At 41.2% G+C, this 24720-nt stretch overlaps 1 long non-coding RNA gene across 1 annotated transcript; it reads right to left on the reverse strand.

Moving 5' to 3' along the window:
- Positions 1–609: 609 nt before the first annotated feature.
- On the reverse strand, positions 610–1155 carry LOC127992393 (uncharacterized). Its single transcript, XR_008165445.1, has 2 exons — positions 1048–1155; positions 610–762 (listed from the first exon to the last, which is right to left on the reverse strand). It is a non-coding gene; the product is annotated as an uncharacterized LOC127992393 (long non-coding RNA).
- Between the last annotated feature and the right edge of the window lie 23565 nt (positions 1156–24720).

Raw genomic sequence — 24720 nt, forward strand, 5'->3', positions numbered from 1 at the left:
TCATCTCTTTTAAACAGATCAGGTCTGCCCCAAAAGCTCGTCCAATGTGACTGGCGAAGTCAAAGATCATTAGCGCCAGCATGAATAAAAATCTTACTGTATTTACGTTTAGCATTAGCCAGCACTTTTAAATTTGCCAAGATGTCAGGCGCTCTGGCTCCCGGTAAACATTTGACTATGGTGGCTGGTGTCTCTATATTCACGTTCCGTACAATAAAATCACCAATAACTAGAGCACTTTCATCAGGTTTCTCAGTGGGTGCATCACTGAGTGGGGAGAACCTGTTTAATGTTTTGATCGGAACAGAAGAGCGGTGTTTTGACCCACGACTACGCTGCCTCACCGTCACCCAGTTGCCCTGCTGCAGCGGCTCTGCTGGAACCGGACAATGTACAGGAGTCCCTGATCTAGACGCATCCAAAGCTGTATCTAGAGCCCTAGCATTCTTACTGTCCTCAATTAAAGTTTGGATGCGTGTCTCTAATTCTGAAATCTTCTCTGTCAGCCTAACTGTTTCCCTGCATTTATCACATGGAGCTACGATTTGCTACAGAAGGCCAACAGGAAGTAGAGAAAACACTGTCCAACAGCGACACCCACAGACACTGAAATCTTCCCTTTAGTTGCCCAAAGGTTGTTTTAATGTGTGCTCTTGTCCTGGTTAGAGCTGCACTGTAACGGGTTTGGGTCAGGGAATGGCATTATGAAGTACTGCCTGCAGGCATAGCCCCTGTCACCAAGCAGGATCCCATCGTAAGCATCTGGGGAAAATGCAGTTTTGTTAGACTCTGAATTAATTTTTGTAATACAGTGAGCTTATTATTAAATTGTTCCTTAACACGTTCAAATAGTGTGCATAAATGTGACTCTCTGAAAATCCTGGCGTCATGCACATAACCAGGCAATGTGGCTTCCACATTTTTGATGTGGAACATGAAGTCACACACCACCTAAGATATTTTTAATTAGTCAACCGTATAGATTTTTGTTTACATTACTTTTGTTATTTCATATATTAGTAGTGTGAAATAAGAATAGTAATTTACCTGCACATTTACACTGTGAAATCCCTTTCGGTTCACAAAATCCCCTTCATTGGGGCCTTGATGGGGACGTGTGTGCAGTCAATGGCACCAGTCATGTTAGGGAAGCCTGATGAAAAAATACTTTAAGTCCTACTTTTTGGCATGATCATGGTTGCATGATTTTCATAAACAATTATAATGTACCTGCAATGGCAAAAAAAAATCTGCTTCACAACCTGTGGTCTTAAGTGGCTTGGAAATACCACCAAACCCCCTAAAAACTGTTTGAGTGCCAGATAAACTTTGCGAATGGCATGACAGACAGACTTCCCGTATCACCTCTGCTCATAAAGCCGGGATCTAATCCTGTTAACATGAAATAAGCCTGCTCGCAAGCAGCTTTAAGATTGTGCACCTGTTGCTATGACAGAAAGTCCAGGACGAGCTTCGAAGAACCAAATAATCCAATATCATTCCAAATCACCAACAATCAAATCCAGCTAAGTAAAACAAACAAACAAACAAACAACAAAAAAATAAAAATAAGAAGAAAACTGGTTGGCCAATTTTTGGAGTTTTAATGTAATGTAAGTTTAGTAGAAGCTTAGTTAACCTGAAATGAACATGAGCCAGAACAATAAATTTACCAATCAGGGGCCTGTTTCACTAAGTAGGTTCAACCAACTTTGAGTTTAAACTTGAACTCTTGACTTACCCTGAGATGGGAAACTCTTGAGTTTTCTGTTACAGAACAGCTGAAATGAGTTGGTTTAATCAAACCTAAATTGACTGACTGAGTTAAGCCTGTGCACCACAACTATAAAAAGCCATTATCAATGGAGCGACGATATTATGATTCACCATGGCAACAGCTCCCGCCAAAAACCCGTCTGTATACTTCAGTGTTATAACATCACATGTGAAAACAGGCAGAACGTTATATATAAAAAAAAAATAATAATAATAATAATAATATTTTAAGTGCATTTTTCTTATTTTACAAATGATCTGCCAATAGAGTAAGAAAAATACGGCAGTGGCTATTTACACTAAGTGGAATTAACATGCTTTCTTAGCGATAGATCCTATTTACAGTAGGTGAAGTGCAAGTATCTCTAGATGCTATTTACAGAAAACATGTACAGTGAAAATCGTGATATATTCTATTTACCATGTAAAAGTAGCAGTTCTTTGCAACAGGCTAAGTGTAAATAATAATTAGATGCTAGTTATACTTTATACTTGCAGATACATTTGCATCTCAGTATTTTTATACATTAACAGTATTCAATAATAACAGATTGTAAATTATTATATTTATTACAATTATAAATAGTTGTATCATTATTAAACACTTGTTAGGCACTTTACTTCCACTTTTAGAACATTTTGTTCATTTTTATTGAAAATAAATTCTAATGTGACGTGATGGGAAAAGTGAGAAGAAAGAGCTCGGCAAAAACCGGACTCTAACCAAATCAATCGCGCTAGTTTTCTGTGCCCAAAACATTACTGCCTACACGATTGAAGCCGTTATTCACATGTGTCGTATTTAACCTTATGTGTCGATGGAGGGCGGAGCTACAGTAGATTTGCACTTTGTAATAGTCATTCAGAATAATCTTTTTTTTCCATTTGCATTAAGATTATTTTTATTACCTCACTGGCATATAATTTTGCTTAAGTACAATGCACTTAATTTAGATCCCCCCCCCCAGGAAACAAGACCAAGCAAAATCCATCTTTATTTTATTTTTTTTTTATATTTGTAGTATGGAGCAATTTTCCAGCGTGCATCAATAAAGTGTTTAAAAGGGGGGAGGAGACCGAAAGAAACTCTTGGTTTATCGAAGAAAACCTGCTCCTGACCAGGTTAGGTTCATAGAGTAAGTTACCATGGTAACTGACTCTGAGTATGAGTTACCTCTCTTTCAGAAATGGGCTTGACGTACCCCGCTTTCTCGGGTTTGACAAACCTCCCATTCTGAAACAGAAAGCAAGGCAAGTTTATTTATATAGCACATTTCGTACACTATGGTAATTCAAAGTGCTTTACATAAAAGAAAGTAAAATAATCATGAAAAAAATAACAAAAATAAAAAAAGCAATTTTAAAACTTTTAAAATGATTTAAACATTTACTTAAAATGGATTTAAAAAGTTTAAAAAACTGAAAATATAGTGCAATCAGTTCGGACATCACACAGTGCTCATTCAATAAATGCACAGCTTAACAGATGGGTTTTGAGTCCAGATTTAAATGTGACTAGTGTTTTAGCACATCTGATCTCTTCTGGAAGCTGATTCCAACTGCGGGCAGCATAGTAACTAAAGGAGGACTCCCCTTGTTTTGTGTGAACCCTTGGTATTTCTAACTGACTTGATCCTAGTGATCTGAGTGCTCTGTTAGGTTTATATTCAGTGAACATATCTGCAATATATTTCAGTCCTAGGTCATTTAGTGACTAATATACGAGTAAAAGTACTTTAAAATCAGTCCTAAATGTAACTGGAAGCCAGTGTAAGGACCTGAGGACTGGTGTGATATGCTCAGATTTTCTGGTTCTAGTCAGAATCCTGGCAGCAGTGTTCTGGATGAGCTGCAGCTGTCTAATGCTCTTTTTGGGAAGAACAGTGAGGAGACCATTACAATAGTCCACCCTGCTGGTGATAAAGGCATGAACAAGTTTCTCCAAGTCTTGGCTGGAAACAAAACATCTAATTCTTGCAATGTTATTTAAATGATAGTATGCTGATTTAGTTACTGCTTTGACATGACTACTGAAACTAAGGTCTGTCTCCAGAATCACACCAAGATTCCTGACTTGATTTTTAGTTGTTTGACCCCTAGAGTCAAGGTATGCATTCACCTTGAACACTTCATCTTTGTTTGCATTGGCAGAGGGGGTCAATGGGGCTGTAGTCATTTGGAGATAAGGCTAGGTAAATCTGGGTATCATCAGCATAGCTGTGATAGGCAATTTGGTTCTTTTTCATTATTTGACTTAGTGGGAGCATATACAAGCTAAACAAGAGCGGTGCAAGAATTGAGCCTTGTGGGACTCCGCATGTCATGGACGTCTACTTAGACTTATGCTCTCCTAGACTCACATAATAGCCTCTCCCTTCGAAGTATGACCTGAACCATTTCAGTACCACCCCAGAAAGCCCGACCCAGTTTTCTAGTCTCTGTAGTATGTTATGGAACATGAAACACAAGGGCTCTACAGATTTTATTCACATTCATGCAATCTCACTAATTCGATCCAGGTTCAATGAGTCAGGATAATTTGATGTGCACGCTTAGAATTAAGCAGCCCTTAATGTCGATCATGGATCAAATCGATTCAACATGGGAAACGGCAAATATTTGTGCAGTCTTAATGCATTTGAGACATTGTGATTTTCCATAACTGACATGCCACTGGTATATTTTCCATCTATAAAAGGTTTGCAGATAAATATATACATTTTGCTGTCAGGAGTGGGGAAGGCTTATGCATGAGCGCTAAACAGAAGGAATAATTCTGAATAAAATATGCATTCTGTCAAAATATTTGTTGTTGTAAATCAAATGTGACATGTAGAATTTTAATTCTACATATAAATGTATTTTTATGATCGCAGTATCTGTAAATCAAATGTAAGCTAGCTAATACAGCCCTAATTACAAGCTCAAATGAGTTAATGTGCATTCCTCTTATCATATAAAATATAGTCTGTTTTATATTATTTATTTTCATTTTTAATTTAGTGATTTTAAAATTTACATTTACAAAAAAACAAAGTCATTAAATCTTGGGCACATAAAATACATTTGGCTTAAGCCTGTATTTTGATTTAGTTAAGTTGCATTTTTTGTATACTTTTATGTTTGGACTGATAACGTCAAATAATTGTAAATGAAAGAGTCAGCGCATTATAATCAATGCGTTCCTGTTGGTCATTGTTAGTGGACCTCAGCTTTTATAGCCTGACCGTTAGCCTGCTCCGGACCAGGGTTAGTTTCGCAGCATAAGTTGCCACAGTGACTGAGCTTGAGTTATGTAGCTCAGTAGGCTGTTGCATTACCTTCTGATTAAGTATGCGGAAGTGTTTGTTTATGTAGGTCCTGTCTCTCATGGAAGTGAAGTCACACCCACACCGGGTGTGACCAATTTGTAATAAGTGTACTCAATTTTTAATCGTAACCTTATTAACCCACTTAAGACAGACTCAACATCACAAGACTCATTACCATTCATTTTTTATTTTCGTGACACCCATATAGCCATTTTAGCTTGTCCACATAAAAAGTTCATTAAGACATGGGCCTCTTTTTTACTCTTTTTATACTTCGGACCATATATGAAAACCATAGGTGAGAAAACTTCTCCCAAGGTCTGACACCACCCTTCTATTATTGGAACCAACTGTTGTAATCTAGTACAGTCTAAAAATAAATGAAAAACAGTTTCTGGTATCCCACAGAAAGGACATCCCTCCCTCACCTGTGGATCAAGATGTGCTCTGTGTCTGTTTGTAGCTATTATACCATGCACTAACCTCCACTGAAGATCTCCAGTTCGTTTTTCAATAGGAGGTTTGTACAAGGTCCTCCAGCTGCCCTTGGGGGAAGCACCTACTCCAAACACCTCTTGCCATTTAGACTCTTTTAACCTCATAAGAGCCTGAAAATACAGTGTCTTGACACACAATGTGTACAATGATTTTTTTTATCAGTTTTACTGAAAAGTCCCAACTGAGGCGTCTTAAAAGTTAATAGTCCACCCTCAGTTTCTTCCCAGCTTCCAGTCTCAGCTGCAATGTTGACTTCTGGGAAATCACATATATTCAGTTCTCCATTATACGTTTCTAAGGAGAGTCTGTAACTCTGAGGCAAAAACTCAACTATCCGAGTCAAAATTCTCTTTGCCACTCTAATAGATCTTATGTCCATTTTTTCAGCAAAAATCTCAGCTGATATCCATTCACCTTCAGGTATTAAGTGTCCAATTTTAGTAATTTTTGCTGCCCACAGACTTTTCCTGAGTGATAGGTCTCTAAAAATGTCCATATTCAATGCAGAGTTAAAAAGCAAAGGTTCTTCTTTCTGCCACAAACTTTGTGCATTGCTTGACTCCCGAGAAAACTTAAGAAGTGTCCATGCTTTTAGGAGTGATCTGTAAAACGATGTTAATCCTGCAAGTTCCTACCTATTTATGTCCATCAGGAACAAGTGGCGATCTAGTCCCATGTTCCCTGCTTTCCTCAATAGGGTGCACGCTATCCCAGCCCAGCTCACCTCCTTCCCATAGAGGAGTCTCTGAGCCACTTGAAGCCTGAAAGTCTTTAGTCTGGATCTGATGTCCACTAGGCCTTGTCCTCCTTCCTATCTGGGCAGAGACAACACTGGAGCCTTCAGCAAATGCTGTCCTGACCAGAAAAAAATCCACCAGACATTTCTGAATTTGTCTCACAAGTTCTTCTGGAGGTTCAAGGATCACCATTCTGTGCCAAAGGGAAGAGGCTACAAGGTTGTTACATATCAGCACCCTTCCCCTGTAGGACAGCTGGGGCAGCAACCATTGCCAATGAGACAACCGCGCACGTACTTTCTCCAACAGGCCCTCCCAATTTTGCTTTCTATATTCAATTGTCCCCAAAAAAACTCCCAAATATTTTACCCCCCCCCCCCCCCCCCCCCCATTGTAGACCACCAGGAAGTGGTGGACTATTTACAATTAGGCCACACCACACAGCATCGCTTTTACCCCAGTTAACTCTGGCAGATGATGCCTTCCCATAACATTCTAGAGCATGCTTTACCACATCAACATCTCTATCTCCCCTGATTAAAACTGTTATATCATCTGCATATGCAGATAATTTGACAGATTGCTGGGAGTTTTGAAAGTTAATCTGTAACCCTGTTAAATCTTTCCTTAATTGACATAACAGCGGTTCTATAATTATACTATAAAGTTGGCCCGAAAGGGGACAGCCCTGTCTAATTCCCCTCTGTACTTTCACAGGGGTGCTTAGGCCACCAGCCATTTTTATCATACATGTGGCTTCAGTGTACAATAACCGTATCATTGAAATAAAATTATCACCAAAACCAAAGGCCTTTAAAGCATCTAAGAGAAAAACGTGATCCACCCGATCAAAAGCTTTCTCTTGGTCTAATGATAAAAATCCCATTTCAATCTTGTTATCAAAAGCATAGTCATACACGTCTCTCACTAAATGTAGATTATCTACAATAGATCTATATTTTATGCAGTAAGATTGATCTTCATTTATGATTTCATGCAGTACATGACTTACTCTTGTAGCCAAACATTTGGAAATGATTTTATAATCCGAACACAAAACTGCCACAGGCCTCCAGTTCTTTAATAGTGTCAGATCTCCCTTCTTAGGGAGTAGTGTGAGCACTGCACGCTGAAAGCTCTTCAGAAGAATTCTTTCAGTGACACTTTTTTGCAGAACTTCAAAGTAATCTTGACCAATAACATGCCAGAAAGCCTTATAAAAATCAGCAGACAGTCCATCTATCCCAGGTGCACATCCTACAGAGAGCCCCATAACAGCAGCCGATAACATCAATTTTTCTTGCCCTTTTTTACGCTCTAGATTAAAAAAAAAAAAAAGAAGTAGGAGCGTCCATATCTCTTATTGTAACAAAACGACTCCTTACAAGAGCACCCTTCACTCTTTCATTTAAAATTGAGCTCAACAGGTTATTCTTTTCAGTCCACATATCTTTCAGGTTTACAGAGTAATTTTGCTCAACACCAATAATTTCTTTTTCAAGACATTCCAAAGACTTCTTTATACAACATGAAGAATATGATAAATATTGTTGACAAAAATTTCTTATTTGTACCTTCCGGATTTCCCACCATTGAATGCAATTTTCATAACAATTCTTCTCATTCTTCCAAGACTCCCAAAATGACTTAACATTGTCCAAAAAAAAGTATCCTCTAATAATTTATTATTAAAATGCCAATAATAACTTTTATGCTGTTTTTTTTAATAAAGTACACTCAATAGTGACAAATTTATGATCAGACATTGAAGTGGGAAAAGTAGTTGCATTTGTAACTCTATTCCTCATATTACGTGACGTATAAAGTCTATCCAACCGTGCAGCAGAAACCGTCTCATTACTAATCTTCACCCATGTATACTGACGCGTTAACAGATTATACTCTCTCCATACATCAGATAGGTTTAGATTTTTAATCACATTGGCTAAGCACAATGCACTCCTTAAATGAGGTTCCTCACCATTCCTGTCCTTTGTAAAATCCAATGTACAATTGAAATCTCCCCCTAAGATAATGAGATCTCCTTCATGTTGTTGTCTTAAAAAAAACTCTAATTTATTGAACAATTGTATTCTCTCTGCACCTATATTTGGAGCATAAATATTCACAAAAAGAAAAATTTGATTACTAATTTCTGCCCTAACAATCAGCAATCTCCCTGGAACAACTTAATTTCTTGACAAGATTTTTACTTTAACCATAGGGGAAAAAAGTACTGCCACTCCAGCACTCAAATTGGATCCATGACTCAAAACTTTCTCTCGTTCCCACCATAGGCCCCATTCAGCCTCATTACTTTGATCACTGTGAGTCTCCTGTAACAAGACCACACCTGTATCTTTCAAACGTATAATCTCTGAGAGTAACCTATTCTTTCTCCCATCTCTCATCCCATTAACATTCAGAGATCCCACCCGCAAGACATCCATGAGAAATATAGAGAGAAATAAAGAAAAAGTACAGAGAAAAGTAGATTTAGCAGGTCTCATTACTATTGCGTTTTGCCTTCCCCCTTGTTATACGTTCCTTCCCTGTTTGTTTTCCTTGTCTAATAACAGTTATGTGCTTTTTTAACCCGAAACCTCTTTTGCTGTGAAAGTTCTTCAACGCTATTTGTTTTCCTCGCCCATACAACAAAGGCAATAAACTTTTCAAGATCTGGGAAAAAATCACTGACTTCTACACCTGTTTTTCCTTTTGTTTCATCTAAAAAAGAATTGATCTGTTCAAGAGTATACATATCTTTTTCAGCCACTTTTGCAATATCATATACAGTATTGTTCAAAATAATAGCAGTACAATGTGACTAACCAGAATAATCAAGGTTTTTCGTATATTTTTTTATTGCTACGTGGCAAACAAGTTACCAGTAGGTTCAGTAGATTCTCAGAAAACAAATGAGACCCAGCATTCATGATATGCACGCTCTTAAGGCTGTGCAATTGGGCAATTAGTTGAATTAGTTGAAAGGGGTGTGTTCAAAAAAATAGCAGTGTGGCATTCAATCACTGAGGTCATCAATTTTGTGAAGAAACAGGTGTGAATCAGGTGGCCCCTATTTAAGGATGAAGCCAACACTTGTTGAACATGCATTTGAAAGCTGAGGAAAATGGGTCGTTCAAGACATTGTTCAGAAGAACAGCGTACTTTGATTAAAAAGTTGATTAGAGAGGGGAAAACCTATAAAGAGGTGCAAAAAATGATAGGCTGTTCAGCTAAAATGATCTCCAATGCCTTAAAATGGAGAGCAAAACCAGAGAGACGTGGAAGAAAACGGAAGACAACCATCAAAATGGATAGAAGAATAACCAGAATGGCAAAGGCTCAGCCAATGATCACCTCCAGGATGATCAAAGACAGTCTGGAGTTACCTGTAAGTACTGTGACAGTTAGAAGACGTCTGTGTGAAGCTAATCTATTTTCAAGAATCCCCCGCAAAGTCCCTCTGTTAAAAAAAAGGCATGTGCAGAAGAGGTTACAATTTGCCAAAGAACACATCAACTGGCCTAAAGAGAAATGGAGGAACATTTTGTGGACTGATGAGAGTAAAATTGTTCTTTTTGGGTCCAAGGGCCACAGGCAGTTTGTGAGACGACCCCCAAACTCTGAATTCAAGCCACAGTACACAGTGAAGACAGTGAAGCATGGAGGTGCAAGCATCATGATATGGGCATGTTTCTCCTACTATGGTGTTGGGCCTATTTATCGCATACCAGGGATCATGGATCAGTTTGCATATGTTAAAATACTTGAAGAGGTCATGTTGCCCTATGCTGAAGAGGACATGCCCTTGAAATGGTTGTTTCAACAAGACAATGACCCAAAACACACTAGTAAACGGGCAAAGTCTTGGTTCCAAACCAACAAAATTAATGTTATGGAGTGGCCAGCCCAATCTCCAGACCTTAATCCAATTGAGAACTTGTGGGGTGATATCAAAAATGCTGTTTCTGAAGCAAAACCAAGAAATGTGAATGAATTGTGGAATGTTGTTAAAGAATCATGGAGTGGAATAACAGCTGAGAGGTGCCACAAGTTGGTTGACTCCATGCCACACAGATGTCAAGCAGTTTTAAAAAACTGTGGTCATACAACTAAATATTAGTTTAGTGATTCACAGGATTGCTAAATCCCAGAAAAAAAAAAATGTTTGTACAAAATAGTTTTGAGTTTGTACAGTCAAAGGTAGACACTGCTATTTTTTTGATCACACCCCTTTCAACTAAGTGCCCAATTGCACAGCCTTAAGAGCGTGCATATCATGAATGCTGGGTCTTGTTTGTTTTCTGACAATCTACTGAACCTACTGGTAACTTGTTTGCCACGTAGCAATAAAAAATATACTAAAAACCTTGATTATTCTGGTTAGTCACATTGTACTGCTATTATTTTGAACAATACTGTATATCGGACCACTGCTCTCCATTTCTCAAACTAGCATCAGTACATTGTGACATTTCATCTAACTCATCAGTCATATTTTCTTCAGCACCACCTACTGGTATTTCTTTGATATCGCACAATTCTTCATCACCTCCCTGACCTTCACTGTCATCATTTACATCAGTTATATTCTCAGCAACGCAAACCAGCTTCTCCATACCACCAGTATTTAAATGAACATCACTCACCTCTTCTGAGGCTGCTTTCACCTGTGTCTCCGTTCTCTGTTCTGTGTCCTGCTGACATTGTTCCTCATTACTAACATCTCCACGCGATCTAGATGGCCTCGGATCGTCTTTATGTGGGCATGTAAAACGTTTGTGCCCCAGAACACCGCAGTCAAAGCATTTTAGATTTTCAGTGCTTGCATAAACCATGTACGAGTTCTCTCTTTGATTAACTCGGAATGAAACTTCCAAAGTACGCTCCGGCGAAGTCAGAAACATAAAAACTTGGCGGCGAAAAGACGTGACGTGTTTAAGCGCGATGTTTTTACAGCCTAAAGGAATCATTCTCACTGGACTTGCTATTTGAGAGAGAGAGAGAGAGAGACATATTAAAAAAAAATATATTCTACTTTTAGACCTTTGCTGTCTGCTGGAGAGGATACGATGATGAATCAAACCAGTTGTAAAAAATTCCAAGAATCTTGGAATAGCAAAAGGTTTGTAGGCCAAACAGATATCCATAACTGCAGTTCTTCATTTACATGTTAGCATGATTTAACAATAAACTAACTTTACACCCAGCAACTAATTTTTTCCCTACTTGCATTCATTAAATCATAATTTGCTTTCAAATGTCCACACCTGTAGTTAGTTGTAAATAAGAACTCTTTTTTTTTTTTTAAATACTTACATCCACAGAGATGCATTTGCCGGACAGTGGCGTGGACAACCCTGGTTTTAGTAGTGTAGGTAAAAAAATAAAATAAATGCTGCAGAAAATAAAAGGATAATAAAATACTTTTTTAAAGTTGCCTTTTATTTCTAGACAGCATCCACTGAACTCATAAGCCGTACAGTAAGTTGAGCTTCGTGCATGTGCATTTACACTGAGACTATTGTATGATGTGCAGTTTGACAGTCTGTTGAGTTGTGTTGTTCTGCAGGACAGTGAGCACACCTCCTCCGCTGACGAGTGGGTCCAGCGGGGCCCCAATCTTCCTCCTCTTTTCCCCCCTCATCCACCTCCTCATCCATCTCCACCTCTTCCCATTTTACCTCCTTGGCAGGATCTAGAAGATGTAATGGGAGTATTAGATGTAGCATTTAAACTCATTTGCAGCTGTCACTGTTTTGGTAATCTCCCCCCCCCCCCCCCCCCGCATTATTTTGCCGATGATTAAGACGATTTTTAATAAATATATATATTTTTAAACCTAAAGATCACTATGGTGTCCTTCTCTCATTATTATTGATCATATAACATTATTACTGGTCTATACACATATTTCTCTGAAAAGGAAACCTGAGACAATTTAAAACAATTTTGATCTATTTTTATTATTTCCTTGAACTGTCTCCTTGAACTGTCCTTGAACTGTCACCTTATCGTGGTGGAGAGGTTTGAGTACTCGAATGATCCTGGGAGCTATGTTGTCTGGGGCTATATGCTCCTGGTAGGGTCTCCCAAGGCAAACAGGTCCTTGGTGACGGGCCAGACTAAGAACAGTTCACAAAACCCCTTATGCCAAAACTTAAATCAAGGACCGTGACGTCGCCCGGCATGGCGCAGCCGGGGCCCCACCCTGGAGCCAGGCCCGGGGTTGGGGCTCGTATGCGAGCGCCTGGTGGCCGGGCCTTCCCCCATGGGGTCCAGCCGGGCTCAGCCCGAAGGAGTGACGTGGGGCCGCCCTCCTGTGGGCTCACCACCTGCAGGAGGGAGCGTAAGGGGCCGGTGCATAGTGGAGCGGGCGACAGTCGTAGGCGAGACCCCCGACGACCCGATCTCTGGACACGGAATCTGGCTTTAGGGACGTGGAATGTCACCTCGTTGGCGGGGAAGGAGCCTGAGCTTGTGCGGGAGGTCGAGAGGTACCGAATAGAGATAGTCGGGCTCACCTCAACGCACAGCTTGGGCTCTGGAACCACACTTCTTGAGAGAGGCTGGACTCTCTACCACTCTTGAGTTGCCCATGGTGAGAGGCGGAGGGCTGGAGTGGGTTTGCTAATAGCCCCCCAGCTCAGCCACCATGTGTTGGAGTTTACCCCGGTGAACGAGAGGGTCGCTTCCCTGCGCCTTCGAGTCGGGGATAGGTCTCTCACTGTCGTTTGTGCATACGGGCCGAACGGCAGTGCGGACTACCCGGCCTTCTTGGAGTCTCTGGGAGGGATGCTGGAAAGTGCTCCGACTGGAGACTCCGTCGTTCTACTGGGGGACTTCAACGCTCACGTGGGCAGTGACAGTGACACCTGGAGGGGCGTGATTGGGAGGAACGGCCCCCCTGACCTGAACCCGAGTGGTGTTCTGTTATTGGATTTCTGTGCTAACCACGGTTTGTCCATAACGAACACCATGTTCAAGCATAAGGGTGTCCATCAGTGCACGTGGCACCAGGACACCCTAGGCCGGAGGTCGATGATTGACTTTGTGGTCGTGTCATCAGACCTTCGGCCATATGTCTTGGACACTCGGGTCAAGAGAGGGGCGGAGCTGTCAACTGATCACCACCTGGTGGTGAGTTGGATCCGATGGCGGGGGAGGAAGCTGGACAGACTCGGCAGACCCAAACGTACTGTGAGGGTCTGTTGGGAACATTTGGCCGAGCCCCCTGTCAGAGAGATCTTCAACTCCCACCTCCGGCAGAGCTTCGACCAGATCCCGAGGGAGTTTGGAGATATTGAGTCCGAGTGGACCATGTTCTCCACCTCCATTGTTGCTGCGGCTGCTCGGAGCTGTGGCCGTAAGGTCTCCGGTGCCTGTTGAGGCGGCAATCCCCGAACCCGGTGGTGGACACCGGAAGTAAGGGATGCTGTCAAGCTGAAGAAGGAGTCCTATCGGGCCTGGATGGCTTGTGGGACTCCTGAGGCAGCTGACAGGTACCGGCAGGCCAAGCGGACTGCAGCCCGGGTAGTCGTGGAGGCAAAAACTCGTGCCTGGGAGGAGTTCGGTGAGGCCATGGAGAAAGACTATCGGTTGGCCTCGAAGAGATTCTGGCAAATTGTTTGACGCCTCAGGAGGGGGAAGCAGTGCCCTACCAACACTGCTTACAGTAGAGATGGGCACCTGTTGACCTCAACTGGGGATATCGTCGGGCGGTGGAAGGAATACTTCGAGGATCTCCTCAATCCCACCGACTTGTGTTCCGTTGAGGAAGCAGTGGCTGGAGACTCGGAGGGGCACTCGTCCATCACCCGGGCTGAAGTCATCAAGGTAGTTAAGAAGCTCCTTGGTGGCAAGGCACCGGGGGTGGATGAGATCCGCCCCGAGTACCTCAAGTCGCTGGATGTTGTGGGGCTGTCTTGGCTGACACGTCTCTGCAACATCGCATGGCGGTTGGGGACAGTACCTCTGGACTGGCAGACCGGGGTGGTGGTCCCTCTTTTCAAGAAGGGGGACCGGAGAGTGTGTTCCAACTATAGGGGGATCACACTTCTCAGCCTCCCTGGGAAAGTCTATGCCAGGGTACTGGAGAGGAGAATTCGGCCGATAGTGGAAACCTCGGATTCAGGAGGAAAAGTGTGGTTTTGGTCCCGGTCGTGGAACACTGGACCAGCTCTATACCCTTTCCAGGGTGCTTGAGGGTTCATGGGAGTTTGCCCAACCAGTCCACATGTGTTTTGTGGACTTGGAGAAGGCATTCAACCGTGTTCCTCGCGACATCCTGTGGAGGGTGCTCCGGGAGTATGGGGTCGGCGGCTCCTTACTTAGGGCTGTTCGGTCCCTGTACGACCGGAGCAAGAGCTTGGTTCGCATTGCCGGCAGTAAGTCAGACCTGTTCCCGGTGCATGTTGGACTCCGGCAGGGCTGCCCTTTGTCACCGGTTCTGTTCATAATTTTTATGGACAGAATTTCTAGGCGCAGCCAAGGGCCGGAGAGTGTCCAGTTTGGGGACCATACGATTTCGTCGCTGCTTTTTGCAGATGATGTTGTCGTGTTGGCCTCCTCAGACCAGGACCTTCAGCGTGCACTGGGACGGTTTGCAGCCGAGTGTGAATCGGCTGGGATGAGAATCAGCACCTCCAAGTCCGAGGCCATGGTTCTCAGTTGGAAAAGGGTGGATTGCTCACTTCAGGTTGGTGGAGAGTTCCTGCCTCAAGTGGAGGAGTTCAGGTATCTTGGGGTCTTGTTCACGAGTGAGGGAAGGATGGAACGTGAGATTGACAGACGGATCGGTGCAGCTTCTGCAGTAATGCGGTCGCTGTACCGGTCTGTCGTGGTGAAGAAGGAGCTGAGCTGTAAGGCAAAGCTCTCGATTTACCGGTCAATCTACGTTCCTACTCTCACCTATGGTCATGAGCTGTGGGTCATGACCGAAAGGACAAGATCCCGGATACAGGTGGCCGAAATGAGCTTTCTCCGTCGGGTGGCTGGGCGCTCCCTTAGAGATAGGGTGAGAAGCTCGGTCACTCAGGAGGAGCTCAGAGTAGAGCCGTTGCTCCTCCACATCGAGAGGAGCCAGCTGAGGTGGCTCGGGCATCTATTTCGGATGCCTCCTGGACGCCTTCCCAGGGAGAGGGAAGTCTGGGTGTCTCTGCTTAGACTGTTGCCCCCGCGACCCGGCCCCGGATAAGCGGAAGATGATGGATGGATGGATGGATATTTTTATTATTTATTTTTCAATGTAAACAATGTGGCAGGAGAAGGTTCTTGGGGGTCCCAATACATTAATAAATATCAATGTTATTATTGGTAATATACTTGCTGGATAGATTAATTAGAGTTGTGCAAAGAGACGTACAGATATTCACAGAAGGTGCTGGAACTCTACAGGTCATACTTAGAAGAGAGAGGCTATTATGTGAGTCTAGGAGAGCATAAGTCTAAGTGGACGTCCATGACATGCGGAGTCCCACAAGGCTCAATTCTTGCACCGCTCTTGTTTAGCCTGTATATGCTCCCACTAAGTCAAATAATGAGAACCAAATTGCCTTTAACAGCTATGCTGATGACACCCAGATTTACCTAGCCTTATCTCCAAATGACTACAGCCCCATTGACTCCCTCTGCCAATACATTGATGAAATTAATAGTTGGATGTGCCAGAACTTTCTTCAGTTAAACAAGGAGAAAACTGAAGTTATTGCATTAAGAAACAAATAAGACGTTCTGATGGTGAACGCATACCTTGACTCGAGGGGTCAAGCAACTAAAATCAAGAATCTTGGTGTGATTCTGGAGACAGACCTTAGTTTCAGTAGTCATGTCATTAGACCGCTGCAGCTCATCCAGAACGCTGCTGCCAGGATTCTGACTAGAACCAGAAAATCTGAGCATATCACACCAGTCCTCAGGTCCTTACACTGGCTTCCAGTTACATTTAGGATTGATTTTAAAGTACTTTTACTCGTATATAAATCACTGAAGGACCTAGGACCTAAATATATTGCAGATATGCTCACTGAATATAAACCTAACAGAGCACTCAGATCATTAGGCTCGAGTCAGTTAGAAATACCAAGGGTTCACACAAAACAAGGGGAGTCCTCCTTTAGTTATTATGCCATATGTGCTAAAACATTAACCACTTTTAAATGCAGACTCAAAACTCATGTGTTTAGCTGCATATTTATTGAATGAATGTATAATCATTTTCTGTTCTTAACTGTTTTAAATTAATTTTAAACTTCTAAAAAAAACATTTCCTTTACAAGTTTCCTTTATGATTGTGATTATTTGTTTATTAAAAGCACTTTCAATTACCACTGTATATGAAATATGCTATATAAATAAACTTGCCTTGCATGGCCTATAGTGTTTGTGTTGTTTTTTTATTGTTATAAATCCAATATAATTTTTTTTAGCAATAAATACAATAACACCTTTTTTAGTTTTCTGATAAATCTTATAAGTCCTTCTAGATCATTTGTCCAGTTAACTTAACCCAAATTATGTATCATCTAGAGACCCTGAAGAAATGAAAGCTATCGTACTATGTTGCCTACTAGTGAGAGCCACAGGATAACAAAAATAAAAAAAATGTTTGTTGATTAGAGAGAGAGAGAGAGACTTTTGACTTTAGAATGTCCTTTATTTATACATTACAAAATAGGTTTTTTGCTTTTATGGGAAAAAACACACAAGTTTATACATTCCCAAGCTATAAAAACATGAATAAATAAATAAACAATAAAAGACCATAAACACTCAATTACAAACCTTCTCAAAAAATATTAATTTTAAATCCTTCAAAACCATCAGGTTCACATAAAAACCCATCAACTCCCCAAAAAAGATAAAAAAAAAAACATCACATTATTAGTAAGTTTGTAAAAAGCTTATTCCAATGTTAGTCTTTTTTTAATAAAAAAATTAACCATAAAAACAGGATCTGTTTCACCCCCCCTTTGCTTCCACTTTATTTTTCCTTGTAACCCAAATTGCAAGCTTGATTAAACCATACAAAAAATTTAAAATAATCACTTTCTTCTTTTTATCAACGGAGTACTTTGGACCATAAATGAACAGATTAAAACTAAAACAACCCAACAGTCTTATACTCCAACATTTTGCCAATTCTAAAATATTTTTTAAATGAGAACATTGCATGAAAACATGTAAAACACTCTCAGGCACAGAAAGGACATCCCTCCCCAACTAAAGGATCTAACCGTGCTATGTGTCTGTTCGTAGCTAATATCCCATATACAATTCTCCATTGAAGATCTCCTATTCTCTTCTCAATGGGTCTTTTGTACAGGGATCTCCAGCTTCCTCTCGGGGAAGAGTCTGACTCCAACACTGAAGTCCATTTTGTTCCTTTGAAGTCTTTAAAAATGTTATAGTTGCAGTTTTTAACACACACTCTGTAAAGAGTTTTCCTGGTAAGCGTTCTAAAACAACTCAACTCTGGGATTTTCATAGTCATTGTGTTTCCAGGGGTTTCCTCCCAATCTTCATCCTTTAGGGAGATTTTAAAATCAGGGAAACCATACGCCTCTTTACAGGTTTTTGGAGCAGTAACATTTAAAAAGTCTCTTGCTGCTCTTGGGAGTGCCGACTCTAGCTCGTTTAACAACCGTTGGGTGGTCCTTACGGATCTGAAGCCCACCATATCAGCCAGTTCCTTTGCCTCCATCCATTCACATCCTCTTCTGAGATCGGAAACCTTTGATATCCCAGCACTAGTCAGTGCAACTCTGATGGCATCAGAGGACAAACAAGCAGTGTGTAAGAGATCATTAAAAAATAAGGGCTCTTTTAGGATCCCGGCATCAGGACTCTCCCATTCTCTGGAAAAATTAAAAGTCTGCCACAGCTCCAATATATTACTATAAAAGGGTGCAAGTCCTCCGAGTGAAGTTCCATTAAAGTTCATTAAAAACAGTTGTCTGTCCAAGCCCATTCTTCTGGTCTTGAGAAGCAGGGCACACGCAACGTCCATCCACACGTGAGGCTGATGATAGAGGAGGCGCTGGACCGCCATCAATCGAAAGGTTGCCAGCCTCGCCTTTATGTCGATGAGTCCCTGTCCACCTTCATGCACCAGCAGGTAGAGCATCGCTGGCTTTAGCCAATGTTGTCCAGACCAGAAGAAGTCTACCAGCATCTTTTGAATCTCTCTGATTAAAACCATCGGTGGGTCGAGGACCATGAACTTATGCCAGTGTTGAGGCGATCAGATTGTTGGCGATCAGAACTCTTCCCCTATACGAAAGCTGGGGTAGCAGCCATTTCCATTTAGACAACTTGGCGCGGACCCTATCTACTAATCCCTCCCAATTTTTCTTTTCAAAGTCATCGTTACCTAAAAATACCCCTAAATATTTAAAACCTGTTTTATTCTTCCATTTAACATTTTTTGGAAGTTTAGGTAAGTTAAAAATATCATTACTTTTGGATCCAAACCATAAGGCTTCTGTTTTTTCCCAGTTAAGTTTGGCAGAAGAAAGTTTGCCATACATTTTATACACTTTAATTTGTTCCTTATCATGCAAAGTAAAGGTTCTATTGCTAAACTGTAAAGCTATCCTGACATCGGACATCCCTGTCGAATGCCTTTCTCCATTTTTACAGGAACGCTTAACCCTCCTCCCACTTTTATCAAACATGAAGCGTCATGGTATAACACCTTTATCCAAGATAAAAACTTTTCACCAAAACCATAGCATTTAAGAACATAAAAGAGATACTGGTGATCTGCACGATCAAAAGCTTTCTCTTGATCAAGAGAAACAATCCCAAAGTCCACATTGTACAGTTTTGTATACCTTAAAATATCTCTCATTAAAAACAGGTTATCATAAATAGATTTCTTGGGAATACAATAAGCTTGGTCTTCAAAAATTAACTTGTCTAACACTTTTTTAAGTCTGGTAACAAAGCACTTAGACAGTATTTTGTAATCTGTGGTGAGTACAGACACAGGCCTCCAATTTTTTAACATAAGCAAATCTCCTTTTTTGGGGATTAGAGAGAGAACGGCCCGCTGACAAGTTTTAGGGAGCATATTCAGATTAAAACTTTCCTTTAAAACACAAAACAAATCTTGTCCAATAACTTCCCAAAATGACTTGTAAAACTCTGCCGGCAGACCATCAATGCCTGGAGCTTTCCCTTTGTTAAGCTGATGAACTGCTTCCGTCACTTCTCCGAAACACAGGTCACTTTCAAGAGTTTGTGCAGTTTGTTCATCCAATACTGGCAGATCATTAAAAAAGTCACTTGATAGATAGAAGTCAGTCTCTTCTTTTGCATATAAATTAGTGTAAAAGTCCACAGCAAGCCTTCTCATCTCCTGAGGATCTGAGGTAACTGTCCCGTTTGCTTTTCGAATGCCATGCATAACATTGTTTTTTCTCCAGATTGAAGAAGGTTGTTGGAGCATCCATATCATGCACTGATATAAACCGTGCTCTGACCAAAGCTGCTTTAACCCTCTCCTGAAATATATCTCTTAATTCCTGTTTTTTTGTCTTTAAGCGTTCTTGTAAACAAGGATCATTTTGGTTCATCAGGCTATTTTGAATTTCACATATCTCTTTTTCTAAAACATATAAAGTATATTTGAGCTCGTTTCTTGTATGTGATAAAAATTGACTAAAAAGTTTAATCTGAGCTTTCCCCACTTCCCACCACTGCAGAAGATTGTTAAAATCACTTTTTGAGTATACCCAATAACTCCAAAATTGTTTAAAATTTTTGCAGAAGTCGTGATCTAAAAGAAGTTTGGTGTCAAACTTCCAAAAATAAAAACGAGGTGTTGTATGCGACAATAAAACATGTAAAGTGATCATATGGTGGTCTGAGATAACGTTTGGGATTATTTGTGTGTCCATTGCTCTATTATACATAGTTTTCTTCATATAAAATCTATCGAGACGAGCAGCACTAATTCTATTGTTAGTAACTAATCCAGATGTACTGTTTCACTCCTTCATTCTTTCCTCTCCAAATATCAATGAGTTCTGATTGTTTTATAACATTTTTTAGGGATAGGGCAGATGATGGATGAGGTTCTTCACTATTCCTGTCAGTAATAAAATCTACAGTACAGTTCCAATCCCCACCCATAATTAAAAAATCATCTTGATCTAAATCATAAAGAACTTTCTTAAGTTTCTGAAATAGTTGAATCCGATCACTTCCTACTGTGGGGGCATAAATATTAATAAAAACAAAAACCTTACTGTTTATTTCTACTTTTAAAACAAGGAGCCTTCCTTTTTCTACTTCCTGTTTTGATAAAATATTGATCTCTGTTTTCACTGAGAAAAGTATTGCCACCCCTGCACTTCCATTAGTGCCATGGCTTAAAACACCCACCTCAAACCCCAATCTGTTTAATTTGCTTCATCACTGTGTGTTTCTTGAAGAAACATCACATTAATCTCTTTAGGACCAATACACTCTTTTAACAAAGCTAATTTATTTCCACCCCTAGCCCCATTTATGTTCAAAGATCTTACTCTTAGGATATCCATAGAAATAAAAGAGGAAAGGAGATCAAATAAAATCAGAAAAGTGAAGAGAAACCCGAAAGAGTTGTAGACACCCATGTGATCCTTATTTTAATTTACTTCTCTTATTTCTAACTTTCTTTGAACTTTGCCTAATTGCCGTTATGTGTTTCTTTAACCTAAATCTCTTTTGTTGGGACAGAACTTAATTGCTGCACTCACTGCACATTTTTATCACTGAATCAACAAACTTGTTTAAATCGGGGAAAAACTCTGCAAGTTCAACACTTTTGCCTTTGGTTTCATCCAAGAAGTTCATCAACAGTATACAACTCTCCTTCATAAGCCTTATCCAGATCCACATCAAAACAGGATTCATCATCTCTAATGCTTCCTTCAGTGACTTCAGACTGTCCATCCACCTCCTCATCACTGCTCTCCACACTCCTCTTACTCAACGCCTCTTCATCATCAGCACCATCAGTACTCTGCTGAACACTTACAGCACTGACGGCACTGACACTAGGCATTTGGCTATCATTAACAACACTAACCGCTTCACTTACCTCAGTGTTGATCACTTTGTCCGTCTCTGCCTGTACACTGCCTTCCGTCGCTACACTTCGTTGCTCATCTGTCCGCGGGCCCTGGTTCTCCTCGGCGCGTTGTTTATGTGGACAGACGAAGCGTTTGTGGCCGATATCACCGCACTCAAAACAGCGTAAACTGTCTGTGCTCGCGTACAGCATGTATGAACTGTCTCCATGAGACACGGAAAGAGACATTGAGTGTTTTGTCCGGCGAAGTTAAAAACATATACAGTTGTCTCCTAAAAGTCAACACGTGTTTTAACGATGCGTTCTTGCATCCGAGCGGAATCATTTTCACCCCTCCAGCAATTTTCACGAATCTAGACAACTCCTTTACAATTAAATCATTGGAAATGAAAGGCGGTACATTTGAAACGGTGACTTTTGTAGCCGGGGCAGATAAGGGTGTGACGGGCACGTACGTTTCCTTAACCCAAATTCTGTTTTCAATCATTGTTTTTACTAAGTGTTCGTTTTTTAGAAACACTACAACAGCTTTGTTCATCCTAGAGGCCGAGTTTATGTTTTCGTGGCCGATTTGGTCCGCGACTGCGAGGAGAACATCTTCTATGGTTGCGCCTGATTCCGGCGCACACCTGAACCCATTCCTGAGAGAGAGAGAGAGAGTCGACGCTCCCGGCTCCGGGGCAGACGTCATTACAGCCTCACGCTCCCCACTCACTCAATCACACTGACAAACACTAATACAAAAGAAAAAAAGAAGAAAAAAGAAAAATAATGCCCAAAGAAATGGGGGAAAAGAGGAAAAGAAAAAGACAAACAAAAAAAACGGTTAAATCAGAAAAAATCTTGAAAAACCGTGTGCTCCCCCACATAAAACCCAAACGCCACACTCTCGCTACCGAGCATGCAACACACCGGAGAGAGAGAGAGAGAGAGAGAGAGAGAGAGAGAGAGTGTGTAGTGGGTTTCATATTAGGCTGTCAGACATTACGGTCCCGTGGTGAACTACCTGTCGTCTTCCGCTGGGGGCGTGTCTCCAGGAGCGCTCGTCAGAGGAGCGGGAGCCCGGCTGTCACTCAAAGTGGACTCGTGATTCTGCCGCATCATCTGCTCTATTCGGAGTGACGCCGCCGATCAGTCGAGAATCAAGGTAAAAAGAGAGCAAAAAGAGATAAACATCTTTGGTTTTCAATATCTGTATTGAATGAAACGGCAAACAGATGCATTTGTTTTTTAAAATTGGCGACAGTCGATTGGTGTAATTGGACTAATAACAATACTAGTAATAATAAAGTAACAGTTACATTGAAAATTCATCATTAAGCAGGCTCTTTTATCCTGTTATTCTAGTTGGGGTGCATTTCTACTGTCAACCTTTTCTGTGCTGACGATCAAGCATCTTAAACTTTCCGGGTGTGCGTCTGTCGAGGGTGACCCGTGTTACATTGTAACATGCTGCAGAACAAGCACGCACGCGCAACAGAGAACATTTCCGTACAGAAACGAGGGGACCGATTTATTATCCTTTTTCACCAGTAACGTCGGGCTTATAAAGGGGATGTGTCGATATGTGATCGATTATGCACGATCATGTGTTATTCGTTGTTGTTCTACCGCTAGTCGAAAACACGTCATCCTAAATCGAAGCACTCTTTATGCATTGTGTACACTTGGTTTCCAATACCGTTTTTGCATCTAAGGATGTTCCCTCTAAAACATGATACTTCCAACTATAATTTTATCTTCTGTGTTTTCCTATCAGGATAATTAAATGATGGATTAGCAGCTCGGAAGATGACCTGGACTTGCCTTTTGAGGAGTCCATGATTGGTCGGCTGAATTCCTTAGAAAAGTTTGCAAGTGAAGAATTCCACAAACTGAAAGAAAGCAACAAAAGCCTCCGCGAGTCATTGGATGACCAAATGATCAGTGACATGGCTGCACTTGAGAGCGAGCTCAGCACCTTTAAAATCTCACGTAGCAGACCAAGAGATAGAGGCTGAGAAAGCAGCTGGAAGGAAAGGGCAGCGGTGCTCCTGCCCACTCTGGAGGCCAGAAGAGACCAGCTTCCTCGGCCGAGTGTGCTCCTGAACGGAAGCAGAGACGGTCCGAAGAGCTGGACGAGATCCTGGAGCCGTTCTGGCCAGAGAGATCAGATGCACGAGAGAAGCTGACTGAAAGGTAGTGATGTGACATTTGAACCGAGGCGTCGGAGCTTGTGTCCAGAAAAAAGGGGCGTGCCAGATGAAGCCGCGATTCGAGGCTTGTGTTGTTAACATGGAAATCACGTGACTGATGACAAACGAGTGCTGAGTCCCAATGTGCCTACTTATACTACGACCTAAAAGTATGTACTTTTTTTGTGAGGGAAAAGTACATACTTTTGAGTGTGTAGCAAAAGAGTATGCACGCTCTGGGACATACTTCGATGACGTCATGCAACGTGAACGACAATGTGGTTGACTAGTTACGCACACCACAACTGTTAACGTTTCATTCATTCTTTATGTCCAATAAAATTTTATTTACTATTCCCATCATTTTTTCTCATAATTTTTTTTCACAATACATTTTACTATGTGTGCTTCTACCAAGTTGAGGAGTGAGGAAGCAGGGCTGCGTCGTCGTAGAACCAAACGCAGGTCGTTTGTGAGGCGACTGGTTCTGACGTTCATGTGCAATGTGTGTAACGAAATAAAATATAACTTTAATTAGGGTTAAACATTTGAATTCTTACACTTAAAAGCTGAGGGCGCATCTCCGCTGCTGCACCCGGCTGCAATGTTTACATCACCACAAAGCCATCGCAAAGCTCCTCCCTCCCGTACGCAATGGGTTGTGGGCAATATTAGCACTTAGAGTGTGCATTGATCTGCACTTCGAATTCTAACCGGAAATAGTAGACCATCCGGGTATCTTTGGAATACTATTTTCAACATACTACGATTTGGGACGTACTAATTCTAGTTTCGCATACTATTTAAGACGGATAGTATGCGAATCGGGACTCAGCAGAGGCCTCGGTTTGTGTGGACACGTCATCGGTTCGGTCTGAGTGTCGTTTCCGGATAAAGGGGGTTTGAAACTCACGCACCTTGTGGGTGTTGTCAGGAGTAGATGAATCAGTTGTAGTAGAGTCAGCGAGTCAGAGTTAGATAGTTGTGTCGTCATCATTATTGTGTCATATGTGTTAGGGATGTATATTATTAGATTATATCAGGTTATATTATAGTATATTGTTATTATTAATTAAAGTAGTTATAGTATTGTTATATTAATTAGATAACATTTTTTGGATTGCTTTGGTTTTTTGGATTTG

This window comes from Carassius gibelio, chromosome A5 (genome assembly GCF_023724105.1).
Source record: "Carassius gibelio isolate Cgi1373 ecotype wild population from Czech Republic chromosome A5, carGib1.2-hapl.c, whole genome shotgun sequence".
Lineage (NCBI taxonomy): Eukaryota > Metazoa > Chordata > Actinopteri > Cypriniformes > Cyprinidae > Carassius > Carassius gibelio.